This window comes from Felis catus, chromosome B1 (genome assembly GCF_018350175.1).
Source record: "Felis catus isolate Fca126 chromosome B1, F.catus_Fca126_mat1.0, whole genome shotgun sequence".
Classification (NCBI taxonomy): Eukaryota; Metazoa; Chordata; class Mammalia; order Carnivora; family Felidae; genus Felis; species Felis catus.
The window spans coordinates 53904975-53930009 of NC_058371.1; the positions used below are offsets into that span (position 1 = coordinate 53904975).

The window sequence follows — 25035 nt, forward strand, 5'->3', positions numbered from 1 at the left end:
ACCTTTAGGAAATTAGTACCACTACTTTGCTTCCCTAAATGTAGATAAAGGGAAATTTCCCTGTTGGCTGTGGCCTAAGTAATTTTTTCAGAGTGATCAATGGAAAAAAATATGCAAACACCTGACCAGTACTCTTCAAAGCTCTCAGAGTCTTCATAAACAAGGAAATTCTGAGAAACTGTCATAGTCCCGAGAAGCCTAAAGAGACGTGACAATTAAAAAAATTTTTTTCAACGTTTTTTTATTTATTTTTGGGACAGAGAGAGACAGAGCATGAACGGGGGAGGGGCAGACAGAGAGGGAGACACAGAATCGGAAACAGGCTCCAGGCTCCGAGCCATCAGCCCAGAGCCCGACGCGGGGCTCGAACTCCCGGACCGCGAGATCGTGACCTGGCTGAAGTCGGACGCTTAACCGACTGCGCCACCCAGGCGCCCCAAGAGACGTGACAATTAAATGTGATGTAATATCTTGGATGGGATCCTGGAACAGAAAAGGGGAATTTGGTTAAAAACCAAGACAATCTGCATAACATAGAGACTTTATTAATAACTGGGGACAATGTGGGCACATTGGCTATAACAAATGTACCATACTACTGTAAGATGTTAAATAGGGGAAACTGAGTGCAAGGAATAGGGAAACTCTGTGCTATCACCATCTTTCTATAACTCTAAAACTGTATGAAAAAAATGAAATTTATTTAAAAAGTTGTGCAACCGTTTAATACATACGATACTGTAGCAAGCTACGCATCCAAAATCTTACTTCTGCGAAGTTCAATTCATACAGCACACACACATACACACGTGGGTGCACATTCCGGGACTGTGGGATGTTTGGGTTATAGAATGCCTGCTTGTTTCCTGGGGTATGAGAGGAGTTGATTCTCAAACCCTAGGACTTTTTCATAGCAAGGGGATTGTTTGTCATTTCTCTTCAACATATAGCTCGTGGCAACTAGAAGAGCTATAGTTTTATAAATACAGAAAGCTGCACAAGAGCTCATTTCACCTGTGCCTTGTGAGACGGATCTTCCCAAACGAGAAATACCGAGAAATGCCCAGGTCGGGGAAGAAGTTTCACAAGAACTGTTACTCTAGGCATGTCAGTGGGAGTTAAGGGGAGTAGGGGAAGAAAAAAAATTTCTTTTCCCTCGTCCATTTTAGGTTTATCGTCTGGGGCCCTGTCAATTGGACTGACAAGGGCGATTTAAGAAAAGAACAAGAAGTCGATAAACACGTGCCTTGTACATTCACCTGGGAACACCCAGCGATGAGTAACTGAAAGGGGCAGTTAGCACAGGTTTATATAGCATTTTAACAAAAGAATAATAATTTTGTAGAGAAGTGGCAAGACAAAAGAAAAAGCCTTTGAACTTCTAGGGGTAGAAAATTGTGGAAAAGCAAATATATGGAAAAGTAATGTGAGATAAGGGTTAGTTGTAGCAAAGTTCCTTAGGTGTATTTCTCTGGTGCTGCCTCTGGGCTGATAGGGTCTAGAGTTGTTTTAGGTGATTAACCTCTGTTCTTCCTGGTAGAGAGGGAAGGGGGACAGTTTCACAAATCTGTGTCCTGCTTTTAGGCAAATAAAGGGCACAGTTTTTCTTATATCTTCCTTTTCTCAGTTGCCTGTAGCTCAAGATAATCCTTGTGCCAAATGGGGCATACTTTGGGGTGACATATTCTGCTACTCTTCAAGGTCACCACAAGCCATCTTCAATACCGCAATTAAGGAAATGCATGTTTTCATTTCATGCAGGTCTTTAGAAATTTTATTCTGTAGGTGTTCAGTTCATATGTCTTGGATTTAAATGAAGAGAGAAATGTGGTTTTTGTCCCCAAACGTGGCCACAAAAATAATTTTACGGTATCATTCACCCTAGGGGGCTTGTATGAGTTTTCTTTCTCAACATGTATTGAACGATTGAAAAAAACCATGATAAAACAAGGCGTCTCACGATTAGCATTCGGACTACGGAAGAGCAGATGTTACAATGTACCCTGAGGACAAAAGGAGCTGCCAAAATTGAACACATCAGTTTTAACAACCCTGGGACTCATTTTGGCCAAATGTTTTAAGTACAGGAAATGACTTGAGCCAGTCTGTATTTCTTTTTATTTACAGCATGACTAAAGGTTGAGTCTATCAGAAGAATGGAGGCAAATAGCCAATTAAAGCTATGCCCATCATCTGCAAATTTCTCTCTGAGATTACTGTGTGCCCAATAGCCCAAAGAGTTATTACTTCAATTACCTAAGGCAACAGGTTGATGATAAGACCCCTTCAAGTTTGCAAGGTTATTTGCAGTAATCCAGACTATATGGTCTTATTTACAGAGTATGAATTACAGAGTATGAATTACAGAGTATGATTAGAGAAAACATCAAAAGTTTTTTTTAAAGAAAATACTTCAATACGATATTTAGTTTCACATCTTTCATTCTTTGGATTATAAACCTCGTATTTATTCTTCCATTTAACAAATATTTATTGAGTGTTTTTATCCAACTTACATTTATAATTACAGACACCTAAAAATATGAAGGGGGAAGGGCAGCCTGGGTGGTTCAGTCGGTTAAGCGTCCCAATTCGGCTCAGGTCATGATCTCACAGTTTGTGAGTTCGAGCCCAGTGTCGGGATCTGTGCTGACAGCTCAGAGCCTGGAGCCTGCTTCCAATTCTGTGTCTCCCTCTCTCTCTGCACCTTCCCTGCTCATTCTCTCTCTCTCTCTTTCTCTCTCTCTCTCTCAAGAATAAACATTAAAAAAATGTTTAAATACTAAGGGGGTACGGAAATTAAAAAAAAAAACCTCAAATAATCTAGAATCATTTTAATGTACTTATTTTATCAGAACAGAAATTAACCTAAAGGAAAACTCAACAATATTTTTGGACATAGAGTGTATATATATGTGCATATATTTATGTTGAACAGCCATTAAGCCATTTTGATAGTTTATTCTGGCAGAGAACTGAAGGTCATATGTTTAGTCTCAGTATGTGACAGATGACTTTCTTTTACAGTCCCTGACAACACCCTTAATTCCAGCCATATTGGTCACAAATTTATTATCACTGACAGAAAAACAAGTCAAGTACAAGCAGATTGGGCCAATAACATGTTTTCCCATATGAGAAACAGCTCTTTTAAACTGTGCTCACTTCTATTTGTCCTGTACCCGGATTATATTACCAATATAATCCTGTATCTTATAAAGGATATATGGCGGCGGCGGGGGGGGGGGGTGGTTTTTGGGTGGTTATATATGAATTGTATTTAGTGTAAATGGCTTCTTGAAATTAGAAAAACAAAGAAACTCGAGGAGATGACTCCTTTGTTCTGGCAAAAACTTACCGGTCCCTCAGAACACAGCTAAGAAATCATTTCCTCTGGAAAGCTTAACTAAATTGCCATCCATTTGCCCCCATGTATAGATAATTTGCTTTTTTTTTTCTATATGCTACCTCTGTGCATTTTTAGTAAGACTCCTGTGCTTATCCATCTATTGTACTTTATTTATTTACATATATGCCTGCCCTATTAGATCCTGACCTCATGGTATGGGTGAACTCTCATTTCTCCAGCTTTTAGCTTCATGCTTTGTGCATTGAAAGCATTCATTGAAAGTGTGTTAATGCATATTGCTAAGTGAAAGAAGCCAGTTTCATAAGGCTATCTACTGTATGATCCCAAAGGTATGGCATTCCGTGAAAGGCAAAACTTTTGAGACAATGAAAAGATCAGCGGTTGCCAGGCATTTGGCAGGAGGCAGGGGAGGAATTAACAAGTGGGGCACAGGAGACTTTTCGGGCAGTGAGACTATTCCCTACATTGTAATCTGGGTACGTGACAGGCATTTGTCAGAACGCATAGAATTATTCAACACAAAGAATGACCCCAGTGGGAACTTGGACCTTTAGTTAACAATAATGTATCAATATTGGATCATCAACCGCATCGCATACACCACACTGGTGCAAGATAATAAGAAGCAAACTGTACAGGCTAGGTGAGCGGGTGGTGCAAGCAAAGGGAGGGGGAGGGTACGTGGGCTCTCTCTACTTCGTGCTTTGTTTATCCACGACCCTAAACAAGCTCTAAAATTAAAGCCCACTCACCTAAAAATGTATTGAAAAATAAAATGTGTAGGCGTCATGCTTTTGTCTCAAGGTTAATTTTTTTCTCAACTGCCATTCAAGTATTTAAAAACTCTGACGTCAGCATAGTAAGATTAATTTGGCCAGGCTGTAGTTTGAATTTCTCAGATTCTTTACATTTCTGACGCACTGCCAATAATCATTACTTGGCAAGGCCAGGATCTCCCTAGGGAATCTTCCCAAGATCTAAACATACGGTTCTATTTGTCAGCAGCCATATACTCTCCATCTGCTCATGTTTAGGGTATATGTGCATACAAAGGGAAGGTTTAGTAAAAGTAGTAGTAGTAATCTGAGAATTCTATGTGGGATTTTATCACATTAATTTCTTACACTAATAGACTATATTCAAATAGTATGCTTTAAACTCAAATCTGTAACACCTAGTATATTTCCTATATCAAAATAAAGCTTTAAAATATTGCCTCAATAGATACTTGTGGCCATTATACACTCAATACTATGAAACACAGAGATACTGAGAGAATTGAATCATTAAACATGATCCTTTATCTAGAACCTCTTGTCCTTCCAGCAAATGCTTTTTTATAACACATTGACCACCAAGCCATGTGTGAGGAGCTGGGAATAGAACAGTATATACCTATCGCTAAGGAGTTTACACTCTTTTGAGTGAAAGGGACAAAGGAAACAGAGATTTATAATACAGTACGATTATTTCCACAATAATGGGTAAGTCTAAGATTATTGGTTGAATAGAATCGTTCACAAATCTATTGCTTTTATGGTCAGTCTGAAGATACTGCAGAGTTAAAAGACTGGGAAGGAAAAATGATTAGAAAAGGAGACACAAGACGAAGGAAGAGTATGGATATCACCATGGTCTCTGACTTGGGAAAGTAAAGGGATAGTGCCCCAAGTCACAGGGATGCAGAACACCGGATGAGACATGATTCTGTGGGCAGATGGAGGACAGTAAGGGAGTTGACAAGTATGGACGGAACTTCAAGGGCAAGAACTGGGCTTTAGATTTGAGAATGTTCTGCATATAGATAAAGTTGATGCCGTGAGAATGAATGTGCCTATTCAGGGCTCTGTATCATGTGTGAAGACAAGAGAAGGCATTAACAGTAGCCAACACCGACAAGTTAACAGAAGAAGAAGACCTTGCAAAGAATCCTGAAAAGACTAACAAATTAGAGGTCAAAAGACATAGAGTGCAAGGTCCTGAAACTCAAAGCAAGAAGTAAGAGATAAAGAGGGTCAGATGGAAGAGAGGTAAAAGATGATGAAGACCAAAATGTATCCATGTGTACCTGGACATTGCAGCATGCGTATTGTCATCATCTTAAGAGGAAAGTTAAGATGGGTCTGCTTCTGGGGCACCTGGGTGGCTCAGTCAGTTAAGCGTCTGACTCTTGGTTTTGGCTTGGGTCATGATCTCACGTTTGTGGGGCTTTGTGCTGGCAGTGTGGCCCCTGCTTGGGATTCCCTCTCTCTGCACTTCTCCCGCTCTCTCTGTCTCTCTCAAAGTAAATAAATAAACATTTTTTTAAAAAAAATGGCTCTGCTTCCTCCCCCTACTCTCAGTGCCTTGCTCAGTGTCCAACATCTACTGGCGCATTCAAAAAACATTTATTGCCTATATTGTCCCAGGAAGTGGAGTTCTTCAGAAAGACAAGGGGAACTCTTTTGGGTACTTGGGATACATTAAGAAACAAAACAAAACAAAACAAAACAAAACAGACCAAAACCTCTGCCCTTGTGGTGCATCCATTCCAGAAGTAGGGAAAACAGACAATAAAAAGTAAGTGAAGGGGAAGCCAAATTCTTTTTGTTTGGGGGGGGGGGGGGGCGTGGGAAGCCAAATTCTAATGGATTGAAGAATAAATACGAATGATGAATTTGAGATAATGAATTTGCATTACAAAATTTCCAAATATCAGATAAATTAGAAAAGGTCAAATAATATCAAAATAAATTGGCTAAACATGACAGCAAGGGATTTCTTTCTTTTTTTTTTTTAATTCAACAGAAACAGAAAATTGAAAATGTTAAATGCCATGGGATTGATGCTGGTGGAAAAAGAGGAACCAAATGCAAAGGGTAAAGAAAACAGATAAATAGTGGAATAGTGCTTTTGGGAAGAGGGAAAGGACTAGATTTCAAAGTGCAACTGGAGAGATTAGAATTATGCCAGGGTGACATTGCAAGTATGATCTGGGAGCAAGGAGGCGAGGCATAGAGTCACAAGTGTGCTGACAGTATGGAAGGGAAATCTCCTTTTATGAAAGAGAAGTGTAGAGATAAAAGGGCTAGAAGGTAGTTCTAATGTTCAGGTTAGATAGGCTAAGGGCATGAGAGGGAGAGCAGCAGAGAGGGCCATTTTTACTGTGACGGTTGATGATTTTGCCCTCATGGCCCTCATGCCCTCATAGCTGCCTGAATTTGAAAACAAAGTAATGGGATAGATTTGTCAATGTAGACCCAATAGATGGACAATGGCAGTAAGGTAATTGGTTAAAAAGTAATATAAATAACGGGTTGTGGAATCTAGAAAAGATGACGAATAGAGAAAAGCTAAGAGAGGGCTAATTGGTAAAAAGAATAGAATGTCCAAAGATCTGGAGGTCCAAAGTTTGAAAGCCTCAAAAAGATTATAATAATACATTTAAAAAATTCTTAGTGTTTATTTATTTTTGAGACAGAGAGAGCCAGAGCATGAGGGAGAGCCAGAGCAGGGGAGAGGCAGAGACAGAGGGAGACACAGAATCTGAAGCAGGCTCCAGGCTCTGAGCTGTCAGCACAGAGCCGGATGGGGGGCTTGAACTCACCAGCAGTGAGATCATGACCTGAGCCGAAGTCGGATGCTTAATCGACTGAGCCACCCAGGCACCCCATATAATACACTTTAAATAACAAATGCCTAAGTAATGGGAAGAGTTCAAAAATACAAACATCTGAGTATTTATTTGAGGAAATAGTTTTATAGCAGAATATTTTAGACAAATATTGATTTAACTATCTTCTATCATATCTTAAATAACTTCCAATATTATATTAGGGTCTTAAAATTAATTTGCCAAGAAACTCAGATATGGAGAGAGCAAACTTATTTGAACTTATTTGGACTTTGTGAAGATAGAAAAGATTTAGAATATTTTTGGTCTGCTGGTTTAAGTGAAGTGTCATAGAAAAAGCCAGAAGATAATTAGATATGGTAGTTGAACAGACTCTCATTTGCTTATTTTTTGGGGCAGACAAGTAAAACCAGAACTTTAAAAGCAAAGTCAAAAAGGATGCAAACATGCTGGGGGGAATTGGTTTCATAGTCACCAGTAATTCTCAGGAAGATAATGAAAGAAGAGGGAAGGACACTTAAAAAAAATAGACTTGGAAAAAAAATAGACTTGGGGCGCCTGGGTGTCTCAGTCAGTTAAGCGTCTGACTTCCGCTCAGGTCATGATCTCACCGTTCATGAGTCTGAGCCCCACATCAGGGTCTGTGCTGACAGCTCGGAGCCTGAAGCCTGCTTCAGATTCTATGTTTCCCTTTCTCTCTGTCCCTCCCTGGCTCATACTCTGTCTCCGTATCTCTCAAAAATAAGTAAACATTAAAAAAAAATAAAATAAATAGGCTTTACTTTTAGAGCAATTTTAAGTTCATACCAAAAACAAAGCAAAAGGTAGAGAATTTCTCACACACCCTGTACCCCCACATGTGCATAGCCTCAATCACTGTTGATCAGAGTGCCCACCAGAGTGATGCAGTTGTTGCAATGGATGAAACTACATCAACACATTATTATAAACCAAAGCCACAGTTTACATCAAGGTTCACTCCTGGTGTGGTACATTCTGTGTCTTGGGACAAATGTGTAATGGTATGTATCCACCATCATATACCATACAGATGAGTTTCACTGCTCTGAAAAATGCTTTATATCATCTTATTCACCCCTCTCTCCCCATTACCCCTCACAACCACTGATGTCTTTACTGTTTCCAAAGTTTTGCCTTTTCTGGAATGCCAGGTAGTTGGAATGACGCAGTATCTAGCCTCCAGACTGGCTACTTTAACTTGGTGACATAGATTTAAGGTTCCTCCGTGTCTCTTCCTGGCTTGATAGCTCCTTTCTTTTCAGCACGGAATAACGCTTTCAAGTTTCGGCAATTGTGAATAAAACTACTGTAAACATCTCTGTAGAGGCTTCTGTGTGAACATGTTTTCAAGTCCTTTGGGTAGATACCAAGAGGCACGATTGCCGGACTTATAGTAAGAGTATGTTTCGTTTGGTGCGAAAGCATTAAGCTGTCTCCCAGAGCGGCTGTACCTTTAGGCACCCATTTCAACGACCCATGAGAATTTCTGCCGCTCCCCATCTTCACCAGCCTTTGGTATTGTCAGCATTCTGCATACTGACCATTGCGATTGGTGTACATTGTTGTTTTAATTTGCATATTATTAACAATATGTTGTGTTTTTGTAGAGCAATTGTTTTATATGTTTATTTTCCATCCGTATGCCTCTTTTGGTGAGGTGTCCAATAAGGCCTTTGGCCCAGGTTTAATCCAGGTTGTTTGTTTTCCGACTCTTGGGCTTCAAGAGTTCTTTAAACTAATAACAGGTGGGGTGTCTGGGTGGCCCAGTCGGTTGAGCCTCTGACTTCCTCTCAGGTCATGATCTCACGGTTCTGGGTTTCAGCTCTGCGTCGGGCCCCGTGGTGACAGCGCAGAACCTGCTTGGGATTCTCTCTCCCCCTGCCCTTCCCCCACTTGTGCAGGCACGCTCTCTCTCAAAATAGACATATAAACTAATAACAGCACTCTAGCAGATGTATCTTTTGCAAATATTTACTCCCAGTTTGTGGCTTGTGTTCTCATTTTCTTGAAAACGTCTTTTGTGGAGAAGTAATCTTTAATTTCAATGCAATCCAGCATATCAATTCTTTCTTTCGTGGATTGTACCTCTGGTGTTGGATCTACAAAGTCGTTGCCAGATGCAACTTGATCTCGATTTGCTCCGACGTGATCTTCCAGGAATTTTACAATTCCCCGCTTTACATTTCGGTCTGTGATGCATTTTGAGTTCGTTTTTCGTGAAAGGTACTGTGAAGGCCTGTGTCGAGATTCTTTTTTTTCTTTTTCCTTTTTTTTTCCTTTGGCATGTGGCTGTGTACTTGTTCCAGCACCATTTGTTGAAGTTATTTTCTTTGCTTTATTGTCTTGCCTTTGTTCCTTTGCCAAATATCAGCTAACTATATTTATGTGGATCTATTTCAGGTCTCTCTTCTCTGTTCCATTGATTTATTTGTCTGTTTTTTCTCTAATACTGCACTGCCTTGATTACTGTAGCTTTGTAGTAAATTTTGAAGTTGTATAACGTCAGTCCTCCAGTTTCGTTCTTCTTCAATATTGAATTGGCTATTCTGAGTCTTCTCCTCTCCCCTTTGTGGTGACAATACTTCCAGGCCAGAGGGGGACAGTGGTTCTGATTCGAGGGTCCCCTCCCTGGTTAGCACAACTACAAGCCTGCTGAAGCCACAGGATCCCACAGCAGAAGCTGCCCCGGTGTGACTATTTTAAAAATGTGGCTGGCCTTCAGTGACATCTCCTAAGAGGAATAAGGTTTCCTTGATGAGGGTCTAAGATGGCTACCCCATGCGATGTTGGAGAATTTCGCAGCTATCACCCCCCTAGATGGTTGGTGTGGACTGGAGGATGAGGGCACGCCTTCTGTATTGAGTTTCAGAGGCAAAATGTCCACGGGCAGAATCACACAGCCAGGTCTATCCTTCCAGAAGGCTCATCTTTGTGAGATGTGTATCCAGATGGTAACACACAGTTTGTGCCACGGCTGAGCACTTGAGAGGCATGTGGAAAACGATTGTGGTTCAGCACAAATCTTCACCAGCACCGGAAGGAGTACGGTGAACGTGGGACATGGACAGGTCCTCCCTTGTGAAAGGCTGCCCTTCACCTGTGGGAAGAGCTTCCTGAGCAACGCTGCCTTTCTCTAGTGCCGGCCACTCCCGGCTGGACAGCATCAAGTGTGGGGAGGCCTTTCACAGCAGAAGTCATTGTAAGTGCAGCAGACTGGGGAAAGTTTTTAGCTACACATAACAAACTTATTTGGCCTCAGTGAACTCACAATGGAGAAAAAGCCTCATGAGTGTGGGGAATGCTTTAGCCAAAGCCCCAACGTCATGCCTCACACTGGAGCCAGGACTTACTACTGTGACGAATGTGGGGAACGTTTTAGCCTCAGCCCCATCTTGAGTCATCACCAGAGAGTTCTATGGGGCAGGGCCTTCTGAATGTGCCAAAAGTGGGAAATCCTTTAGACAAATCCTGGCTTCGATGGACACTGCCGAGTTCGTATTTGAGAAAGGCCTCATACATGCAATGAATATGGGAAATCCTTTAACTACAAATTTGACTGCTTTCAACAGCAGAGTGCACACTGGAGAAAAGATTCTTATTCAGTGTTGGAACACTGGAGGACAACCTTTGTGGGAGAGCCATCTACCCGAATTGCATTGAACTCCATCTATCTGAACATACACAATGGGAAATTCTGCATAAATTCTAGGAACATGGGAAGCTTTAATGAGCGGCATTGTACTTTTTTTCCTTCTCTAGATATTTATTTTTGAAAGAGAGAGACGGAGTGTGAGCGGGGAAGGGGCAGAGAGAGAGAGAGACACACACACACACACACACACACACACACACACACACACATAGAATCCGAAGCAGGCTCCAGTCTCCGAGCTGTCAGCACTGAGCCCGACGCGGGGCTCGAACCCATGAACTGTGAGACCATGACCTGAGCCGAAGTGGGACGCTTAACTGACTGAGGCACCCAGGCGCCCCTCCAGCATTATACTTAACCTGCCCAGGCCAGGGCACTTGCCAGATTTACGTCACAGCCAGTTTCTGTGGCATAAGCTATTCCACTCTGCCACCTAGCAGATCGCTGATGTGTAGGTAGTCACCCCAGTGTAATAAGGGAAGACATGTTTCTTGTCTCATTTGCATGCCCTGGAGAGAACCATGCATAGTCTGAGTTTTAGGGGGCCTCATTCTCTCCTCTCTGACTAGTTAAGACATAGTCTTCACACAGTTTTGGCCGAGAAGACCCAGTCTGGATAAGACTGGAAACTTGCGAAAACATCTTTCTGTCAGCTCTTATTTAATCTGCAGAGCGGACAAAGGCCACCTAGGAACGGCTACAACAGTTTGTGGTCCTATTTTGTGGCCTGGATCTCAGGAGTTTTGTGTGTGTGTGTGTGTGTGTGTGTGTGTTTATGTTTTAGGTCCAGAGGTCACCCTGGGGAAGGGGAAATTGTTGTGACAAGCTTCAGGACTTTGGGGAAAAAGAAAAATTGGTTCCATTGTACCCAGGGCATGTCACATAATGCCCAGCACTACTGAGGGGAGGGCGTTCCCCAAGTACTGCAAAGGAACCGTGTACCCTAATGTCCAGAATTTGGTTTGCTGGTGTCACTTGTGATGAGACTACAGGGGCCAGACTGAAACACTGCGTGTGATTAGTAGGGTCTAGAGAAGACTGCACCACTCTAGACAGAATGTGCCTCTTCTGAAAGTTGTTCAAGGGACGACGGCTGTATGAGATGAGTGTGTATACCTCAGACCTGGGTTTTTCCTGAAGCTGAGGTCATTGTCAGAGCAAATAAGGGTTTGTTTGCTCCTGTAGCCTCTGGATGGTTCACCTCAAGGCCATCGTTGCACAGTCAAGAATGTGAAAATAGAGAAAAGGGAAAATCCCATAGTCTGGTGATGTGACTTTTATCACTCAGCTAGAGATTTCGTTGGCTCGGACAGAAACGATCTTTTAAAAAAAAAAATATTTTTATCGAAAAAAACATTTTTGGAAAGTTTATTTCTTTTTGAGAGAGACAGAGCGTGAAAGGGGGAGGGGCAGAGAGAGAGGGAGACACAGAATCCGAAGCAGGCTCCAGGCTCCGAGCTGTCAGCACAGAGCCCATAAGATAGAAATGATCTTTATTGCTTACCAGTAGTGCCTGCCACTTAGAAGCGAGCTGTCCTTCCCAAGGCACACAAAAAAAGAGATGGTCCCATATGTAGAGAGCTGCCAGACCTTCTGGTTTCTGAAAAAGAAGAGATCTAAACTTCTATGGAAACATTTTTTCAAGTTTTATTGAGGTATATCTGGCACGCCATAACCTCGCAAATTTTAAAGTGTACAATTGGGTTACCTTTGACATACATAAGGACCCATAAAACCACCTTAATCATGCTAATGAACCTGCCCATTACCCTTGTATTTACCTTGTACTTCTTTCCAATCTCTCCCTGCCCTCCCCAGCCCTCCAGGCAATGACTGATTTACTTTCCTTGACAATAAATTCGTTTGCATTTTCTAGAATTTTCGATGATCAGAACCATGAAGTGTTTGTTTTTTTTTTCATTCTGGTTTCTTTCATGCCACATAATTAAGATTCACACATGTTCCTTAAGTAACTCATTATTTTTATTGCTGAATAGTGTCCTGTTGTATGGATATACATACATGTGTATCCATTAGCCTGTTAATGGATGTTTGGGCTGTTTCCACTTTGGGGCTATTATTACAAATAAAGCTGCTTATTTAAAGTGGACAGTTTGATCTTTTGATACGTGCTAAAACACTAGAACCAAAAGTTTCTTCTTGCCATTTTATTTATTTATTTATTTATTTATTTATTTTTCATTTTAGAGAGAGAGACAGCATGAGCTGAGGAGAGAGGCAGAGAGAGAATCCATGCTGAGCACAGAGCCTGACATGGGGCTCATTTCCGCGACCCTGGGATCATGACCTGAGCTGAAATCAAGAGTCAGGCGCTCAACCCACTGAGGCATCCAGATGCCCCGCCTCTTGCCCTTTTATTTTTTTTAATGTTTGTATTTATTTTTGAGACAGAGAGAGGCAGAGCATGAGCAGGGGAGGGGCAGAGAGAGAGAGAGAGAGAGAGAGACAGAATCTGAAGCAGGCTCCAGGCTCTGCACTGTCAGCACACAGCCCGACACGGGGCTCGAACTCACAGACTGTGAGATCATGACCTGAGCCGAAGCCGGACGCTTAACCGACTGAGCCACCCAGGCGCCCCTCTTGCCCTTTTAAATCCATCCCTCGTGACATATGAAATTGAAGACATATCGTACCTTTTGGAACGGATATTTTTGTGTGTGTAGACGAATGGAGGCAAATGCCTTATGAAGCTCCCCGAAGTCTTCCCCACTTTTCCAACATTATCTGTCAACTCGTGGCCACTCTCATTGCATCTGTCTCCACCACGTTACTGGATTATTTTACCTATAATCCCAGACATCGTGTTAATTCATGCATAACTTCTTGAGAACGCATTTCTAGAAGGTAACTTCAGAACTTTAGGAACTATCACACAAAATGAAAGTATTTCAAATACGACAAAACTTGGATTAGGCGAATGGGTAAACAATACACAGACTAAAAAGAATTTTTAAAAAAGCCTAAACGTGTTCCAAACATATATGAAAGATATCAAATCTCACCAGCAACAAAGATTTACAAACCCAAATAAACACAACTCTTGAATTTTGTTTGCCCACATCTGGTAAAGATTTGAAAGTATAATAGCGTTCGATGGTTCGCAGGGAAATGGTCTCTCTCATACCGGTTGGTGGAAATAGACACTGGCATCACAGCTCTCAGATTAATCTGGCATAGCCTTTTAATTGAGAAATTTCACTCTTAGGAACTTAACCGACGGAAATAAGTGAAAAAGTAAACACAAAGGAAAAATGCAAATAACGTTAATGCCAACTACAAGACAGTAGAAAATTAAAATAAATTTTGCCATATTTCTTTCACAGAAGAATATTTTATCATTGAAAACAATGCTATGAGGGCTCCTGGGTGGCTCAGTCGGTTGAGCATCTAACTTTGGCTCAGGTCACAATCTCACAGTTTCTGGATTCGGGCCCACGTCAGGCTTTGCACTGATAGCCTGGAGCCTGCTTCGGATTCTGTTTCCCTCTCTCTCGGCTCCTCCCCTACTCATTCTCTCTCTCTCTCAAATGAATAAATAAATAAATAAATAAATAAATAAATAAACAAACATTTTAAAAATTAGGGGTGCCTGGGTGGCTCAGTCAGTGAAGTATCCGACTTTGGCTCAGGTCATGATCTCACAGATCATGAGTTCAAGCCCCACATCAGGCTCTGTGCTGACAGGTCAGAGCCTGGAGCCTGCTTCGGATTCTGTCTCCCTCTCTCTCTGCCCCTACCCTGCTCGTGCTCTGTATCTCTCTCTCTCTTTCAAAAAATAAATATTTAAAAAAATTAAAATAAAATAAAATAATGCTGTTAATAGGGTAGCAAATGCCTTCCAATTCATGTGCCAAAGTTTACAAATCCTATCAATAACTTTACCTGCTTTGGACAAAAATGATAAAATGAGTAATATGTGTATATTTTATTATGGATCAGATCATTATGCAAATAAGATTAATTATTTACATGTTTAAATGTGAACAATTTATTTCATATTATTAGCAAAGTCATGCACATGTAGGCAATATTTTGTCAATGGCAGCATAATTCAATCAATATTCAGTCATCCTCTTTGTGGACCACATGAACTTAACAGAACAGAAAGACGTTGTAAATATAATATATGTTTAGAAAAACATGATCAAAAAATAAATTACAAATTTATATGTACCAAAACATATATAAAACCATATTGATCAGAATAATAGCAACAACAATGAAGATCCTATAGTATTTGTAACATAGAGCCACAGGAAAGCATTTTCTGGCATTATTCTGCAACTGATCTATTATACTTCAGCCTTGTTAAATTTTAATTGCGATGGTTGTACTGTGCTTATGTAGGAGAATGTCTTTACTTGTTGGCTCCATCCCCAAATATGGGATGATGGGGGCATCACGTTGACGACTCTCAAATGGTTCTAGGGGAAAAAATCCTTGTGCTATATCTTGGACATGTCTCTAAGTTTGAAATTATTTCAGAATAAAATGTAATTTTGAAAGCTTACCAAGTGAACTCATTTATAAATCGCATGAGTAACATTCTAGCTCACTAGAACAATTGACAGATTATACCTTTGTACATAGTTTTATTTATAACAGATTGAAATATCTTATTTAACTCCACATATTGTCATTATGTTTTCACTTCCAAAGAATGAATAAACTGGTATTTCATAGGGTCACATACTGTTTTACCAGATACAAATATAATTGTATATTCACTACAAATAGATTTATTCTATCTTATACTCTCCAAAGGCAAATTTGGAATTTGTTACTTTATTTTTTAAAAATTTATATTTTATTTACTAAAAACACTTATGTTTGTCATTTATTTTATGCACTTTACTTGGAATGCAAATTTCTAAAAAAAGGGAAAAAAAAGATTGGGGGTCTGGGTGGCTCAGTTGGTTAAGCGTCTGATTTTAGCTCAGATCATGATCTCATGGTTCGTGAGTTCGAGCCCCACATCAGGCTCTATGCTGAAGGTCCGAGCCTGGAGCCTGCTTCAGATTCTGTGTCTCCCTCTCTCTTTGCCCCTATTCGTTCTTGCTATGTCTCTCTCTCTTTCTCAAAAATAAATAAACATTTAAAAGAATTTTTTTTTTAATTTTTTTTTCAATGTTTTTTTTTTTTATTTATTTTTGGGACAGAAAGAGACAGAGCATGAACGGGGGAGGGCCAGAGAGAGAGGGAGACACAGAATTGGAAACAGGCTCCAGGCTCTGAGCCATCAGCCCAGAGCCTGACGCGGGGCTGGAACTCCCCGACCGCAAGATGGTGACCTGGCTGAAGTCGGACGCTTAACCGACTGCCACCCAGGCGCCCCTTAAAAGAATTTTTAAAAACAAATGGGTTGAGAGAGAATTGCTAATAATGAGAAATGACATTTTACTATTTTCCACTTATAAGGTAGTTGTGTATTTTTTTAAACTGAATGGACTTTGTAAAATGTTAACTTGAAAAAGTGAGTTATTAAACCACACTTTTTCCTCATATGCCTTTCTCAAATCTAGAACTATTTTGCTATTTGCCTTTTTGGTCTGGAACATATAGTAGGTTCATTTGGCATAAGAAATTTTTGAGCCGGGCTGGCTCCTAGTAGTAACCATCTTGCCTTACTAAGAGTCCAAAACTAATTGGTTCAATATCCAAGCATCAAATTATGCTGAAGATGGATGTCAGAGTGATCCCACTACAACTTCTGGAATTTATCTGTGCTAGCCTCTTCCCCAAGCGCAATCCCCCACCCCTCATCTTGACTTGTCTTGAGGAACCATAACCAATGTGCATTTCTGGTCTTCAGGCACCTGTCACATGCTCCTCCACGTTTGTTCACAGTGGCTATTCAATCACAGAAGAAAATGCTCAGACACTGAAGAACATCAGCATTTGGATTACTAATTAACTCACGTTAAAAGTGTTCAGGCTTGGGGCGCCTGGGTGGCGCAGTCGGTTAAGCGTCCGACTTCAGCCAGGTCACGATCAAGCGGTCCATGAGTTCGAGCCCCGCGTCGGGCTCCGCGTCGGGCTCTGGGCTGAAGGCTCAGAGCCTGGAGCCTGTTTCTGATTCTGTGTCTCCCTCTCTCTCTGCCCCTCCCCCGTTCATGCTCTGTCTCTCTCTGTCCCAAAAATAAATAAACATTGAAAAAAAAAATTAAAAAAAAAAAAAAAAAAGGTTCCAGGCTCTGGGCTGTCAGCGCACAGCCCGATGCAGGGCGTGAACCCACAAACTGTGAGATCATGACCCAGGCGGAAGTAAGATGCTGAGCGGACTGAGGCACCCAGGCGCCCCCAATGTTGCTTCTTCAGAGGCCTCCTTTCACTACGGGAACTCCTGGAATCCTCCTCCTCCCCCACCCATGTAACTCTACCCCGGTCCTGTTTCCTTGTTTTTTGTATCACCCATCACTACCTGTAATAATTTTTTCTGTGTCCTTCAACTAAAAGGGGAGCTCCGTGAAGGCAGGAATACTGCTGTCACCCTGGGGCTTATTACTGACCCAAGCACACAGTAAATACTAAATAAGCTGTTGAATACAGTGCTAATATTCGAAGCATTAACTGGCCCGGTACACACACAACAATCAGAACAGATGCCAGATGTGAACAACTAGAGTCACCCTGCTCCAGTGTGCAGACTGAATGTTAGCCTCAGTGAAAGGAGTGAGTGGCTCTAAGCTTAGGTCATCGGCCTACTGGCCAGGAACTTATTACCGTTCTCCCTATTGCCTTCCTTAGAACGCTCTCTGAATTCGTACCCGTTAACAGTGACTATACCTCTCTTAATTGTAAAGCAGAACTTTATTACTGCAAGCCTCACAAATATTTCCAGCAATATTTTATAATGAACCGTGGTCATGGGATGGCTCGCATTTTCTCATTTTTTCTATTATCTGGCTTTTGAAAAGACTAATTCTAATTCCAGTCTGTCTTCCTTTGGCCAGTGTTAAGAGATAGCATACATAAAGTAGAATATAAAGTCTCAGTATACCAATCAGTTCTTCTTTTTGGATTCGAATTCAGCACCACTGTATTTTCCTTTTTTCATTTCATCTACCTTCAGCAACTCAAAACTGACAATAAAGGAGGTCAAGTATTTTTCACGTGCTTTGCTCTTTCCGTTGAAAGTAGACAAAATACGCGAGGCCCTGTCAGGATTGAGACTTCACTCTGTATTGAGTGTTGCCCACCTGCTCTCCTCACATCCACCAGGCAATAAATTGTTTAGGTCAAGACTCATTTCTTCATTTTCTAAAATCTCTTTAAAATCCAACACCCAACATAAGTGGGAGCAGTAACTTTAAGTTAAATTGAGTTGAATTTATCTTCTGATTTATCCAGGCTGGATTTCAGTATGCGCTATATAAAATTAATAATTTCACACTTCTCTTTTTCCTTCTTTCTTGGCCCAAATAATTTCCCTTTTAGAGTCTTGGAGTTGCAATGGTGCATATTCTTTCTACTCCCTTGTCCTTGCTCTCAGATCTATTTCTGACATCTCGCTGGTTCACAGTAACAATTAAGATCATGTTCACCCATTTATGGTTAAATTTCAATTTCATTTTATTCATTATTCACAATCACTTACATCTCCTAATTCTTTTTCCTGTTGTTCCCATTTAAGAAGTACCAGGGAGCCATTCCAAAGTACCTGGTTTTCAATTTTACCTAATTATTGCCCCCTTCCTCTAAATGTTTTGCTAAAATCCAGTCCCTTGAAATGTATTCCAACTTTGCCAGGAACTCCCCAGGATAAATTAACATCTAATGATCTTCCTAGTACTGTGCTGGATAATTTCACATCCATCTTATCACTTGACCTGCCTGTTGATATCGTTATACAAACTATCATCCTCATCTCAAATTTTATATAACTGACCTGAAAAAGATTAAGTAACTTGCTTCTGGTTACACAGTTGGTAAAGTAGTAAGCGGGGATCGATGTCTACTGCTCTTTGTACTTTGGGTGATTTCCCTTACCACTCTTTCTAAAACTCATCCAGTGGGGCGCCTGGGTGGCTCAGTTGGTTAGGCGGCCAACTTCGGCTCAGGTGGTGATCTTGTGGTCCGTGAGTTCGAGCCCCGTGTCGGGCTCTGTGCTGACAGCTCGGAGCCTGGAGCCTGTTTCGGATTCTGTGTCTCCCTCTCTCTGACCCTCCCCCATTCATGCTCTGTCTTCTCTCTGTCTCAAAAATAAAACTCATCCAGAAAGAGCTTGGTACTTAGCACCACCTAACTAGACAGTTACCCAATGCCCAGTGTCTTATTCCTACTATACAGTTCTGAAATTTGCCCAAATGTAACAACGGTGTCTTCTAGAAATATCATTCATTTCAATGCAAGTCAGAAAAAAATGGTACTATGTAATGAGCCTCATGAAACTTGGCAGACTTTCAAATGAGCCTGCTTGGGATTCTCTCTCTCTCCCCCTCTCTCTGCCCCTCCCTCTCTCCCTCTCTCTCAAAGTAAACAGACATGAAAAAATTAAAATTAGAAAAAAAGAACAATAGAGGGACAAGGCATAGGCTGTGTCACATTGGTCAGTTATGCCATTTCTAATATTTTTAATGGTGTGAAGTCATACAATTTACTAAATATATCGGAATCTCACTTTCCTCTTCTGTAAATCAGAAGAAATAATCATTCCAACCTCACAGCATCATTTCAGGGAAGAAATGAAAGAATGTGTGTAAACCTCTAGGTTTAAGGCCATCACTGAGAAAAGTTAATTTATTAACTTAATGAATGTTAACCACCATCATCATATTCACCGTCATCATCATCATCATCATCATCATCATCACTATTTTGGAAACATGCATCAGGAAAAGAATGCACATCTGAGCTCACCCAAACTGGCCACTGTAATCCGAAACACAGAAATACACTCCTCGTAGTCTAACGTGAGGTTCTGGGTGATTTTCAGTATCTGTAAATCTTGTTGTTGTTTTCTTTAGGAAGATGGTTATGGAGCACAGAATGTACTCGCTGGATCATTTGATCTAGTTTTCAGATAGGAACCAGTCAATAAGAACCGTGTGACTGAAGAAAAGACACCTTATTGCTTTATTCTGCTCATGCATAACATAAAGGAATTGGGACAAATCATAAACAGCAAAGACTCGATCCGGATCAAGGTTCCGAGATTATCTATTGGCCAGCTCCATCTTATGATAATTAACATCTGGGGTAGCAAAGAATAAATTGCTCTCCAGCTCCAATTCACTAAATTGATTTCTAGCTCTTGGAGAGAATTATTACATCATTTTAACTCCAGAAATAACAAGACACAAAGGCACTTCTCTCTAGTAGAGATTAATAAAGTATTTTATCCACCCCCCCTCCAATCAATGCAATGCCAAATAAACATAGTAGTACATTCTTTGGAATAAGTATAGTCACCTGCCATGATCTATTACCTCATTAACTCTTACAAATTCCCTATAAATCACTTAAGCAGTTTGTTGCAGAGATATTTTTATTTTAGGAGAAAAAAAATGTATGTAAAATGAGGAATTTGCATATTTTGCCTAAATTGTCCCATAACATTGAGGAGAAATCTGGAAGAAGAAACTGAATTTGGGAGCTTCCATTCCAGTGTCCCTAAGGAAGACGAGACATTGTGAAATAAACAGATGAGAAGTATTGGGAGAGGAGAGATCTGTTTCCTTCCTTTACTCCAGCCTGGACTGCCTCCAAAACCCTGATCAGGCAAATTTCCAAAGTGTCCAATCTTCTAAAAGAAGTTTACTAGTAGTGGTATTCTCTCCATACAGTGGAACCGTGCAAAAACTGTATTTTTCTTCACAGTGAGTCACTGGGAAGACAACTGATCTTATCTGACCATTAAGCCAGTCATGTGTATTGCCGCCGTTATTGAGAGCTGCCCTTCCTGAACAGTCACCGTGCTTCACAGCAGACAGACCTTGATTCCCAAGCAAGGGGGTTGAGATGTGCTAATGTTTCCCTCCTTCCCTTTCGTGTGCTCCCTCCCTTCTTTCTTCCTTCCTTCCCTCCCTCTCCCCTTCCTTCTTTCCTTCTTTCCTTCGTCCCTCCCACCTTCCTTCCTTCCTCCTTTCTTTCCTTCTTTCCTCTCTTAGTTTTTGTCTCTGTCTCTGTCCTCTCTCTCATACTTTTCTTTCTAAACTAGACTATTCCCCTAATTTCACAGGATACTTAGGCTGCTTGCAATAGTTACGATTAAAACCCAAAGGGGCTATCAGTAGGGACTTTTTCTATAGTTAGCTTGTACTGTTATTTACACAGTGTAATATAAGATCTCACCTTCTAGCTTCAAAAGGTTGACAGCAATTAGGAAAACTAAATTCCAAAGCAGAGTGAAAGCAAGCTAGCATATTTATACAAAAGTAAAAAATCTTGTAAAGACCTCAGTGTCAGGATTCAGTTAAAAAACTGATAGTTCAAGTTATCTAGATATGTCCAAACATATTTTAAATCAAAATGAAACAAACTGTAACATTTTTTAAAAGGAGTATCTGGGGGCGCCTGGGTGGCTCAGTCAGTTGAGCGTCCGACCTCGGCTCAGGTCATGATCTCATGGTTTGTAGGTTCGAGCCCCGCATCAGGCTCTGCATTGACAGTGTGGATCCTGCTTGGGATTCTCTCTCTCTGACCCTCCCTGACTTGCACTTTCTCTCTCTCAAAATAAATAAATAAACTAAAAAATGTTTAAAAAAAATAAAAGGAGTATCTGGAAAAATACACTTGTCCTAACTGCCTTGATTATTTGTGCTCTTTTGTGAGTCATAGAGAAAATGAAAGGGTGAAAGGCTGCTTTGATCGGCTATAGCTCTAAAAGTTCTAGCATATTCCCTGATCAATGAGAGAATGTTCATTAAATGCACTCAGTAAGTTATAACACACTTAACTATTGCTACTTGTTATTTTTAGATCATCTCAAAGAAGTCAGTTCATAAATATAGGACAGTTACAGGTCAATGACAATAACTTAAGTACAATTTTTCTCAATCCAAAAGTTAACCTACATGTCCCCATTTGAAATAAATCTGTCTATTCATAGGCTTCCGGCATAAAGATGGCCAGTTCAAATTCTATAGTGTAATATGTATTATTTGTTGCAGTTTGTGTTATTAAATCCAATATAGTAGAGACCTACACCGTAAATTTCATAGTATTAGCAAATGTTATATCTAGCCTTCATATTGTTTTCTTTCTAAAGATTTTAATTATGTTGTTATACAGCGGCACGGATCTTTCGCAATATTTCAGGGGCAGAGAGCCTGTGATAAATGGAATGAATAGATGTGAACTGTTGCAGCCTGTGGTCTTAGCCCTGTCGTCCTCCCTCCTCCTAGCCATGTTGCCTTCTCTTTTCCCACATTCTCCAGGGTTCAAGAAGCTCTGAGAGTCGGGTCCTGTAAGAATCACCCACAACAATCTCTTCCCTGTCCTATTATCATTCTTTGCTTCCTGTTTGCAAAAATGTCTAAGCCTGACTTAGAAAGAGTATGGGGGGAGAAAGGGAGGAGAAAGACAGAAAAAAGGAGGAAAGAGGCAGGGGATTAGGGAGGCAAGGAGAAGCAGAATCCTTAGAGGAACTCTCCACTTGACCCAAGCTGTGATGTTACAGCTGAGAAACCTGAGCATTTGGTCTGCAAACGCTCACATGTGGCTTATTCACATGGGCCCATACCAGGGCAAAGTCTCTTGACTTGCAAGTCACAAATCCTAAAAGTTTCCAAGTCTGGATTTCTATTGTGTATTCTAACTCTTCGTACCAAAAATAGATTCACTGACTGGTTTTTTTGCCCTAATTTATGAAGTTTGTTAAATTTATTACCTTAAAAACCGTAAGGATTTATGAAACATGGAAAATCACATATTAAAAGAGTCTCTTCAAAGTTTAGGCAATGGGCTTTTGAACATTATCCTTTATTGTGACCAGGACCCGTACTGACATCAGCTCAAAAAATTCCCATCACCAATGGCATATCAGCAACATTCACACATTCTAGACTCTAAATCTTCCCTCTACAGAGGATTTTGGTTGTACATTTGAGTGTATTGAGGCTTAGATCAGTTGTCCTGATGCTTTCCGGAAGGCTTCCTGTCTGATAAGGCCTCCTCTCCCCAAAAATGAATGCAGTAGTTCTCGCCCTGATGCGTAGGAGGCTCGGAAAATGATAAAGAATCCCCTTACTTGCAGGAAATTTACATTTCCTTCTACTCCCCATACTGGGAAATGCGAAAAGACTCATCTGATTGCCCTTCTCTGACCAAGACGGTTAAATCGCCAAAGAGACAAACAGGCCCGTCCTAAAAGATTTTCTAGGATGTTACCCAAAACTTCAGCAGGAATAAATAACTTCCCACAGATGAACAGCTCAGCTCAGTACAAAAAAATTGCCTTCCCCAAATTTAAAACCCAAATGTGCAAAGTCCTACTATCCAGAATTATAAATATTTTTTTTCACTTTTACAAAGGGTGCTACCAACTCTACACAGAAAACAAGCCAATGCAAACGTGAATGGGCGATTGTCACCAGAGATTTCGTTGATGTTCTTCTGCTTGATTCTGTCCTGTGAGGTTGATTCTTGTGGTTGGCATCCTGATGGAGTCTTCAAGTCCCTTGCTGTCCTTACCAGTGTTCGAATCCCTTTGTCCTTCCCAAGCCCCTAAATTCTGTAACAGTACAACAGGATAAATACAGTCTTGCCCCTGACTTCAACTCATCCTCCAAGCACAACTAAGCTAATCTTTCAAACGCCCAAATCTGAGAGGTCTCTGGTTTTTAAAACCATCCAGCGACTTCCTATCATCTGAGAGTGAAATCTGAAGCCCATTTCAGGGCTTAAAGGTTCTTTGTGGTCTGGCTCTCGCCTTTTTCTCCAGCCTCACCTTCTGCATTCCTACCCCCCACCCAAGCTCTCATCTTTCTTCTGTTTGAATACATAGCACTCTCCGTTCCCGTTAGACCCCAGAATCTTCATATCTCCCTGTTTACACCACCCTCTCTCCTGCTCCCTTGAGGAGAGACATCTGTCAGGCTTCAGGAGACCTAGCACCTTCTCAAGGAGACTAGCCTCTCCCCAATCACACCTTACTATGTTACCTCCCTCTGACATGGATGTGCTCCCACACACCTGCCTGTGTCCAAATTATTGTCTGCCTCCCCAGTCAGGTGAGGTTTTAAGCTCCATGGAATAGGGCCCTGTGTTTATTTTTGTTTATTTTTATTTTTTTTTAAGATTTTTTTTTCAACTTTTTTTTTTATTTATTTTTGGGACAGAGAGAGACAGAGCATGAACGGGGGAGGGGCAGAGAGAGAGGGAGACACAGAATCGGAAACAGGCTCCAGGCTCTGAGCCATCAGCCCAGAGCCTGACGCGGGGCTCGAACTCACGGACCGCGAGATCGTGACCTGGCTGAAGTCGGACGCTTAACCGACTGCGCCACACAGGCGCCCCTGCCCTGTGTTTATTTTAATGCATGTTCTCACATCGTGGTGCTGTACATATCTTTGGTGCCTAAGAATAAATCATACAAGTCATATAAACATATTAACTAGACGTTACTTAAGAGCAGTTGTTTACAAATGATGCTGACCAGCATCAGGTACAGCAACTATTCAGATTCTTTTCCCTCAATCCTCAGATCTCCTGCAAGAAAGGAATTTCTTTTTCCTCTCCCTCCTTGTCACAGATTACCAACACATGAGCATTTGGCAGGTATAACCTTGACCATTCTTCTCCCATTATTTTTGCCTCCCAGCCCTTACTATTCACAGGACGTGTCGATTACCAGTCACAAAACTGGCTCAATCCTTAATGCGTGTATAGGGTTCCCCAATGCAGTGTAGTCAATAAGCAGACTTCCAGTTCCAAACTGGAAAACCTATCTGTTGTGGGGTGAATTGTGTCCACCGCCGACTTCTGCAAATTCATTGGTTGAAGCCCTCGGTACCTCAGAATGTGAGTATATTTGGAGATGAGGTCTTTGAAAAGGTGATTATGTTAAAAAAAAAAAAAAAAGGATGGGGCGCCTGGGTGGCGCAGTAGGTTAACCGTCCGACTTCAGCCAGGTCACGATCTCGCGGTCCGGGAGTTCGAGCCCCGCGTCGGGCTCTGGGCTGATGGCTCAGAGCCTGGAGCCTGTTTCCGATCTTGTGTCTCCCTCTCTCTCTCTGCCCCTCCCCCATTCATGCTCTGTCTCTCTCTGTCCCCAAAATAAATAAAAACGTTGAAAAAAAAAAGGAAAAGAAGGCCTTTAGGGTTGTCCCAAATCCAATCTGACTGGTATCCTTCTAAGAAGAGGAAATTTGAGGGGCACCTGGGTGGCTCAGTCGGTTGACTTTGGCTCGGGTCATG

At 41.2% G+C, this 25035-nt stretch overlaps 1 long non-coding RNA gene across 4 annotated transcripts in view; it reads right to left on the reverse strand.

The window, feature by feature from the left end:
* Nucleotides 1-318: 318 nt before the first annotated feature.
* LOC102901157 overlaps nt 319-25035 on the reverse strand; it is a 31557-nt gene continuing 6840 nt past the window's right edge. For 3 of the 4 annotated variants that reach the window (XR_006596576.1, XR_006596574.1, XR_006596573.1), the window contains 3 exons: nt 13311-13461; nt 12161-12256; nt 319-483 (listed from right to left, as the gene is read on the reverse strand). This is a non-coding gene — a long non-coding RNA (uncharacterized LOC102901157). Of the gene's footprint in view, nt 484-12160; nt 12257-13310; nt 13462-16493; nt 16631-25035 lie in introns of those variants that run through there. The other variant, XR_006596575.1, reaches the window with a different exon arrangement.